Below are 9257 nucleotides of genomic sequence, written 5' to 3'. Positions count from 1 at the left end.
TTACACTTCTTGAGGTCACACAGCTGGCAAGTGGGAGAACCAGAATATGAACCCAGGGCTGGCTTACCCCAAAGCTCAGACTCTTTTCTCTACACCAGTTGTTCCTAATCTTCATGGTGCATTGAAATCACCTGGAGAATCTTTCAACACTATTCAGTGACCCAGACATTCTGATTAAATTGGTGTGGAGTGCAACCCAGGGATCAGGGTGTGCAGTTTTATTTTTATAGTTGCCCAGGTATTTCTAATATTCAGCAAAGTCTGGGAAGCACTGCTCTGGGCTATTCAGCACTTCCCTAGCATCGAGCACACAGTGTGTTTAATATATATTTGTCCTAAATATTTGCTCCAAATGCTTTTCTGTTCTGCTGGACACTCTATTCCTAAATTCTAAAGTTGGCAAAAATTCAAAAGTAAAAACAAGCAGAGAAAGAAATTAGTTATCTGGCTAACATGAGCCCCAAACTCATTTCCAATGAAATTTCACAAATCAATATAAAGAAATTAGGAAGCACAGGCCAAAATTGTTAAATTTTATTTTTTAATGTTTATTTATTTTTGAGAGAGAGATACACAGAGTACAAGTAGGGGAGGAACAAGGAGAGAGGGAGGCACAGAATGTGAATCAGGCTCCAGGCTCTGAGCTGTCAGCACAGAGCCTGACGCAAGGCTTGAACCCATGAACTGTGAGACTATGACCTGAGCCAAAGTTGGATATTTAACTGACTAAGCCACCCAGGCATCAAGCCAAAGTTGTTTAAACTCATTGATCCTCAATTGCCTTTCTTTGACAAGAGACGTGACCTCCTGGACACCCTCCTGCTCCTCCTCTTTTTCATCACTCAGCAGCCACATATTGCCATGACTTGTTTCCACAGACTGACCCCAAGGCAGAGCCTACCTTCTTTGGAAGAGAAGTTGGCACGAGGCAGGGAAAGCATGTATAGAAGGTGGGGACAATGGCAATGATCAGGTCACACCCTCTGAGTCCTCGCACTATTCCGTGGCAGGCTGTCATAGCCATGCACTGCCCCAGAAATTTCTGGGAAAAATTTTCATTCAGTTAGTCACTCCCCACAGTGAAATTACTATTCTCATTGCATAATTTATTTTATCAAACCCAAATTGATGGAAAATTTTTTGAAAATTCTTTAGATTGTTTTGTCCCATTTAAGACTTATCTATAACTTTCAGTATTAAATTCCATCAATGAGGAAACATCACCCAATAAAACTGTGCTGTGAATTTATGTGAACTTCCTATCTAATTAGTAGGATATGCAGTGTTATAAAATTCTATTACAGCTTCTGTTCTGCTGCATCCAAGAAGCAAACAACGGAATGACTCTCAGCATCTAGGAAGGCCATAAAACTACTTTCTCAGATGTTTTGGATTCAGATGTTGATCATTACTAGCAGTAATCTAGAACACATGAGAGATCCAGACACCACTTACGCTCAAAGTTTGGATCAATTAAGCAATTCATTGGCCGAACTTCATTCGGAGTCTTCCCTACATGCCCACACATACATACAGGGTCTATGATACAGAACTAAGTGCTATTTGGAGCCCAGTGACTCACACAGGAGTGTTCCTTTATAAAGACGCCTAAGGCAAAGTTAATTGGTCTCAGTTAAATGATATACTAGGGCAGTAATTTAAAAGAGGTTGCAGAGTCTCAAATGATTGTTAAGTGAGTGGTCCATGCGGGCTATTTGTGGTGGAAAGCAAGCAAGAGAACCAGCTGAAGATCCTGCCTTTTTAACTTTTGATCTCAGCTTCTTTGATTGCAAGATGAGAGAGTCATGTCAGAAATTTATTTCCAAAGTCAGCCCATCTCTCACCTGGGGATTTTTGAGAGTTCATGGGATGGAGTGGAGACCTCTGGCAATGAGGTATGTATTCAGCTTGGAGGGGGGAAATGTTGGGAAGGGGCCCATGATGAAACACTCACCACACCAGTTATATTAACAGAGACAGTTTAATATGAAGAATTAGTAACCGGGTTCTGGAGGACATAAGGGACACTCTGATGTATTTCAGAGACAGAAAGTGCAGGAAACAGTTACTTTCCACAGGGGTAGACGGACAAAGAGAAAAGGTTGGGTTTGATATCGGAAGCTTGGGGAAGAGCTGAAGCAGGGTCCCTGTCCAGATGGTTCTGGTGTCTCTTAGAGCCTCAATGAAGCTGGTTCTGGGGTGTGAGGAAAACCTGCAAACCAGGACAAGCTGCTGTTGTATAAGAAGTGTTGCTAGAATAATACCCACGGGAATGTCTGGAGCAAATTTCATTATGAGAGGAATCATTTGTGTGGCTAGTCTTAGTTACGTTAATGTAAAGACACTAGACTCTCCTTGCATTGGGAAAAGATGTAACAGAATTTTTAAAAACTTTCTGTGGCTTATCTGTTTTCAAAAAGAGACCCAGAGGCTTCTAGTAGGGAATGAATGCAAAACCTCATGCTCTTCTTGCTGAGCGTTGAAATTAGAGAAATCTGCTTTTAAGAGTGTGGCGCTAACAAATGTCTGCTGCCATGAGAGTACTCCAGACGCCCCAGTGGGGGATTCCTTACGAGAGAATCTGCTGGTGATACAGGCCGGACAAAAAGAAGAGTTCCAGCAAAACACACAGGTGAGACTGAAGAACCTCTGGACCCATCCGCTAAGCTGTTTTTGTCACTCTTTCAGAACAACGGCTGAATATGTGAGTGAAAATGAAAAAGCTCTAAACTCGGAGAGCCCAAGCATAAGCTTTGGGTTGTGTAGGGATTTGGCCCAGCAAGGATATCACTTGATCCTTGAGCTAGAGTCCTTGGAACTCTATAGGATTTGTGTTCTGTGATGACACGGTACTTGGAAAAGTCACAGAAGCAAAAGTGCCTATAGACCAAAGAGACTTTCTAGTTATGCTCTTTGAAAGTACTGACCCACTTGGACTCAGTGAATCCCTGGGATTCTTGGGCAATTTGAAGTAGAATCCCAAGAGAGCTCCTGGATTTCTGCTGATCAGTAATGACTAAGCAATAACGGGGGAAATGTATAAAGCTGATAAAGAGGGTTATACCAGTTATACTAGCTTTTAAGCTCCAGTTATTCCTTTGGAATAGGGACAAAGATGTGGGAAAACACAATTCTTAGTAACACGTTAATATATTTGTGTTTTAAGACAACCAGCTGTCAGGGTCCACGAAGCATTTGGGATCTTTTTGATCCTTTATAGGAAATTAATCAGACTAGGAATTTCTGATGCTTTCATGAATGAGTTATTTTCTCTCTCTCTCTCCCTCTCTCATATATATATATAACACATACAAATATATAAAAATATATATTATAAATATATATATAAAGTTTATATATAAAATGAAGACAATTCCGAGCCACACAATATTTAGGGAGCTATAGAAATCACTGTGTAAAATCAGAGTTTTGTTGATTTTAAGAAATATTTAGAAAGTAATGAGTAATGGCCTTATATTTTAATTATTGTGGGTTATTTTCATCAGGTTAACACTAAGAAGTCAATATTGTCATCTATTTGTGTCTCTCAGGAAAACTTCTATAGTAATTTAACAGCTGTAATCAATTCACAAAAAGTCCTTGGCAAGGGTGGGCTTGCATACTTATGCAGAGATTCAAAGTTAGATATTGTCTTGATAAGTACTGTGTACAGTTCTGAATGGGATTTTTTTTTTGAGAATGTAAATCAGAAATTGTTTGCAGACAGGTGAATGATTCATTTATTCTTCTCTTTATTTTTTAAAATAGTTTATTGTCAAGTTGGTTTCCATATAACACCAGTGCTCATCCCCACAAGTACCCTCCTCCATGCCCATCACCCCCCTTCCCCTCCCCCCACCTCATCTGCCCTCAGTTTGTTATCAGCATTCAAGAGTCTCTCATGGTTTGCCTCCCTCCCTCTCCCCCACTATTTTCCCCCTTCTTCTCCCCCATGGTCCTCCATTAAGTTCCTCCTATACGTGCAAACATATGAGCAGACACTTCTCCAAAGAGGACATCCAGATGGCCAACAGACACATAAAACGATGCTCAGCATCCCTTCTCATCAGGGAAATACATTNACCATTTGTAGCAACATGGATGGACCTTGAGGGTGTTATGCTGAGCGAAGTAAGTCAGGCAGAGAAGGACAAATACCATATATTCTTCTCTTTAAAAGGATACTGATTTATTGAATATTTGCTGCATGCCTGGTGATCTCTAGTTTAATCAGGAGTGAGAAGTGAAAGGGGAATTTGTGCAGGGAATGGGAGGGCGGGAGGGAGTCTTGGCAGGTCTTGTTTTAGAATTGTAGTTTCCAGGGCGCCTGGGTGGCTGAGTCAGTTAAGCGTCCGACTTCAGTCGGCTTCAGGTCATGATCTCACAGTTCATGGGTTTGAGCCCCATGTCAGGCTCCGTGCTGACAGCTAGCTCAGAGCCTAGAGCCTGTCTTTGGATTCTATGTCTCCCTTTCTCTCTGACCCTCTCTCTACCCTACTCTGCTCATGCTGTCTCTATCTCTCTCTCAAAATAAATAAAATATTTTAAAAAAAAGAATTGTAGCTTTCTAGATTAATTTTAGTAAAAAATTGACATTTTACAGTATTGGGTTTTTCTATCATAATCTCGCCGTTCAAAATATTCCTTATTTCCATTACTAACGTTTTTAGTGTTTTTTCTTATAATTCTGCATAGTCATTAGTGTTTATACCCAGATTTTATATTACTATTCTGAACAATAGAATCCCAAGCAGTTTTCCTGCTTACTAAAATACAAAGACCTTACACAATTTCCCTTACAAGCTAAGTCCTCCCACATACATACCTAGAAATCTATCCTCCTTGTAGATTGAATATTTTTATCTCACTACTAAATAAGAAATTACACATTTTTGTTTTAATAGTTATCCTTAAACTTTAACATGCTTACCCAACAATCCCTTAAGATTATAATGTTTCTTCTCTCCTTTCCAACAATATAAAAAAAACTTAAAATGCCTAATATTGGTCACTCCCTTTCCATCTTGATATTGTCACCAACACTATATTTCACCTTGTTCTGTTACCAGAAATGAGTAATTCCTAGTTACTTTTATATGTTCATTGTTGCGAATTTCACTGCATGTATGCAAATTTATTTGCTCAACTTTTCCTCTTGCATTTCATTGGAAAATATTTTTTTCTGAATTTCCTATAGATAGGATCTGCTCTTGGTATATTTTGTCTGAAAATCTCTTTATTTTATGTCAGAAATCTCTTGCTCTTTAATGATAGTTTACCTGGATATAAAGTTATAGATTGATTTTTTTTCTCAGGGTTTTGAAAATATGATTCCAGTGCCTTCTTGTTTCCATCATTGCTCTGGAAAAGTCTACTTTTAGTCTAATATTTTTTGTAGATAATTTGTCTTTTCTCTCTGGTAGTTTAAAAAAAATTTTTTAAAGGTGGGAAGGGGCACAGAGAGAGAGAGGGAGACATAGAATCTAAAGCAGGCTCTAAGCTCTGAGTTGTCAGCACAGAGCCTGACCTGGGGTTCGGACTCATGTGGGGCTCCAACTCTGGAACTGTGAGATCATGACCTGAGCCGAAGTCACATGCTTAACCAACTGAGCCACCAAGGCACCCCTCTCAGGTAGTTTTTGAAATTGCTTTTTCTTCTGCTTTCTGCACTTTTGCAACAATATATTTTATTTAGTTTTGGAACTACTTGGAACTTGCACTCGTTGAAATTGAAGATTTATATCTTACATCCATTCTGGAAATTGCTCATCTTTGTCATTTCCTATCTTTCTGGAATTCCTGTCATAAGACATATGATGGGCCTATTCATTCTACCTTCCCTATCACCTCCTTTCATATTTTCCATTTCTTTGAAACCAAAAGCCCCCCACCCTAGTAGATTATTACTCCTTTTAAGACTGTAATATACATATTTACCATTAGGTATAGAGGCCTCTCCAGCCACTCAAATAAAAAGTTGTTGACATGTCACCCGTGGGTCAGGGTGCTGGAGCAAAGGCCCTGGCAGAAATCTCAGGACTGTGTTTCTTTCCTATTTCCCCAAGTGCCCAGCCACCTCTGCAGCTCTAGGATGTTTTTTCTCAGCACTCGAGGCTGCTGGGTCTATTTAGGAACCTGGTCCACTGAGTGGCTAAGAGTGGGTTCCATTGTGATGTCATTAGATCAACCCATTATGAGCACTTTTCTTTGGAAAGAACAGGGCAGCAGAGCAGAGCTTTTGGGGTAATTTCCCTAGATCTATCTTCTACTTCACTAACCCTCTCTTTAGGTGTATCTACTTTTCTGTTTACCACATCTACTGAGTTTTTTTTAAAAAGACACAATAATCAGCATCATGATCAAACTATTATACTTATCAACCAACATGTGACCAGCAACAAAAAACTACATTAAAACCTTTTGCTGAAGTGCTTTTCACTTTTCAGAGAACAGAAACTAAAATATTTGTTATATAATTAGTCACAAATTTTTTTTTCTTGTAGCAGTTAGGCTCTGCCACTGTGATTGGGCTAAGTTTACAAACCTATTGTAACCCATTGCTTTTCTGTCACTTCTCAGGCTCTCCTCTTCTGCTAAGTTTTTTTCTTGGTAGTACTTAAGATCTTCTGCCACTGCCATAACTACTGGTGTTGCTTAGACACTCATAACCACCTTGGTTTTGTGGTTTGGCAAAGTGCTGTCCTTCACCAGCAAAAGAACCAGAAAAGTTTCCTTTCTTCATGGGTCCAGAATTTGATGATTGATTGCTGTAATTCTCAAAGTTATTATAGCTTCTACCACCTCCAAAACTGCTTCCATTATTACCAAATCAATTAATGCCATCATTTCCACCATCACCAAAGCCATAACAACCTTTGAAGTTTCTTCCCTGACCAAAGTTATCATTCCTTCTAACAAACCTTCCACAACCACTGCCAGAAGTTTTCAGAACTTCTTTGACTTAGATGAGACACTGGCCATCTCTTGCTTAAGCAGAACTCTCATTACTTTACAGTTATAACTATTAACAGTATGGTATTTCTGAATGACAGTCTTATCCATGGGGTTATGGTCACCAAAGGTTACAAAAGGAAAACCTCTCTTCTTGTTACCATCCTAGTCAGTAATGATTTCAATCACCTCAGTGTTCGTATATTGCTCAGAATAATCTCTTACATGATGTTCTTCAGGGCCATCTTTAATGCTACTAACAAAGGTCATTTTCATAGGTAACTGTGAACCTGGTCTTGAAACATCTTCACTCGAGACAACTCTCTTTGGTTCTATGACTCTTCCATTCACCTTGTGTGGCCTTGCATTCATGACTGCATATACCTGTACCACAATGGCATATGTGACATACCCAGAGCTTCTAGAGTGTCTGGTATTTGGATTTTTCATTACCACACAATCTTTGAGTGGTACTCAGGCTTCACAGTCTGCTGCTGGTTATTTTAACATTCAGATCTTTAAGGAAGAACTTCTACAGTTCTTTGGGCTCCTTGAGAGACTCCAATTTATACATGATGGCGCCAGGAGGAAAGAGTTGAAGAATGGTTCCTCAGCTATAGCAGAAAAACACTGTTTTAATATCCATGGCTATATATTAGGTTATATTTTTAATTACTGGATGTTCTTTTTAGTTCTTTTCCAAATATTTTTAGCTTAATCCTTTTCCTTTAAGTATTATGTACTTTATTCATATTTATTATTCATTTTTCTTTTATTTTATTTTTAAAAATTTAAAAAATATAATACAAATTCTATTTGTTATATTTATTTGCAAAATTGGAAAAAGAAATGTAAGTAACTTGTAAGCCTAACTCCTTAATATATCCCAGGTTAGCACTGCATTGAATTTGCTTCAGAATTTTCTGTTCTGTTTGGTTTTTATGTATATATGAAAAATCTATAGAATACCAGCCTGAGAAATGGTGCCGCAAGGTGACCCAGGTCATCCAGAGGACTCTAAAGGGTTTGAGGAGATGACCAGCCTTGGGCAACTCCCAGCCCAGGCTGGAGGCTGCTGTGGCCCCTACTTATTTATTTATTTATTTATTCATTCATTCATTCATTCATTTTTAATTTACATCCAAGTTAGTTAGAATAGAGTACAACAATGATTTCAGGAGTAGATTCCTTAATGCCCCCTACCCATTTAGACCATCCCTCCTGCCCCATCACCTCCAGTAACCATTTGTTTGTTTTCATGATTTAAGAGTCTCTTATGTTTTGTCCCCCTCCTTGTTTTCATACCCTCTTTGCTTTGCTTCCCTTGTGTTCATCTGTTCTGTGTCTTAAAGTCCTCATATGAGTGAAGTCATATGATATTTGTCTTTCTCTGATTGACTAATTTCACTTAGCATAATACCCTCTAGTTCCATCCACAGACTTGCAAATGGCAAGAGTTCATTCTTTTTGACTGCTGAGTAATGCTCCATTGTATATATATACCACGTCTTCTTTCTCCATTCATCCATCAATGGACATTTGGGCTCTTTCCATACTTTGGCTATTGTTGATAGTGCTGCTATAAACATTGCAGTGAATGTGCCCCTTCAAAACAGCATAACTGTATCCCTTGGACAAATACCTAGTAGTACAGTTTCTGGGTCATAGGGTAATTCTATGTTTAATTTTTTGAGGAAGCTCCCTACTGTTTTCCAGAGAGGCTGCACCAGTTTGCATTCCCACCAGCAGCGCAGAAGAGATCCTCTTTCTCCACATCCTTGTCAACACTTGTTGTTGCCTGAGTTGTTAATGTTAGCCATTCTGACAGGTGTCAGGTGGTATTTCATTGTGGTTTTGGTCTGTATCTCTCTGATGATGAGTGCTGTTGAGCATTTTTTTATGTGTCGATTAGCCATCTGGATGTCTTCTTTGGAAAAGTGTCTATTCATGTCTTTTGACTATTTCTTCACTGGATTATTTGATTTTTGTGTGTTGAGTTTGATAAGTTCTTTATAGATTTTGGATACTAACCCTTTATCTGATATGTCTTTTGCAAATATCTCCTCCCATTCCATCAGTTGCCTTTTAGTTTTGCTGATTGTTTCCTTTGCTGTGCAGAAGCTTTTTATTTTGATGAGTCCCCAATAGGTCATTTTTGCTTTTGTTTCCCTTGCCTCTGGAGACATGCTAAGTAAGAAGTTGCTGCAGCCAAGATCAAAGAGATTGTTGCCTGCTTTGTCCTCGAGGATTTTGATGACTTCCTGTCTTACATGTAGGTCTTTCATCCATTTTGAGTTTAGTTTTGT

The 9257-nt window shown here is 38.9% G+C and overlaps 1 pseudogene; it reads right to left on the bottom strand.

Moving 5' to 3' along the window:
• Positions 1–6616: 6616 nt before the first annotated feature.
• Positions 6617–7525, bottom strand: LOC144224929 (heterogeneous nuclear ribonucleoprotein A1-like; annotated as a pseudogene).
• Positions 7526–9257: the final 1732 nt, after the last annotated feature.

Source organism: Crocuta crocuta, unplaced genomic scaffold (assembly GCF_008692635.1).
Source record: "Crocuta crocuta isolate KB4526 unplaced genomic scaffold, BGI_CrCroc_1.0 scaffold452, whole genome shotgun sequence".
In the NCBI taxonomy this organism is placed as follows: Eukaryota; Metazoa; Chordata; class Mammalia; order Carnivora; family Hyaenidae; genus Crocuta; species Crocuta crocuta.
This window is presented reverse-complemented; position numbering and strand designations above follow the sequence as displayed.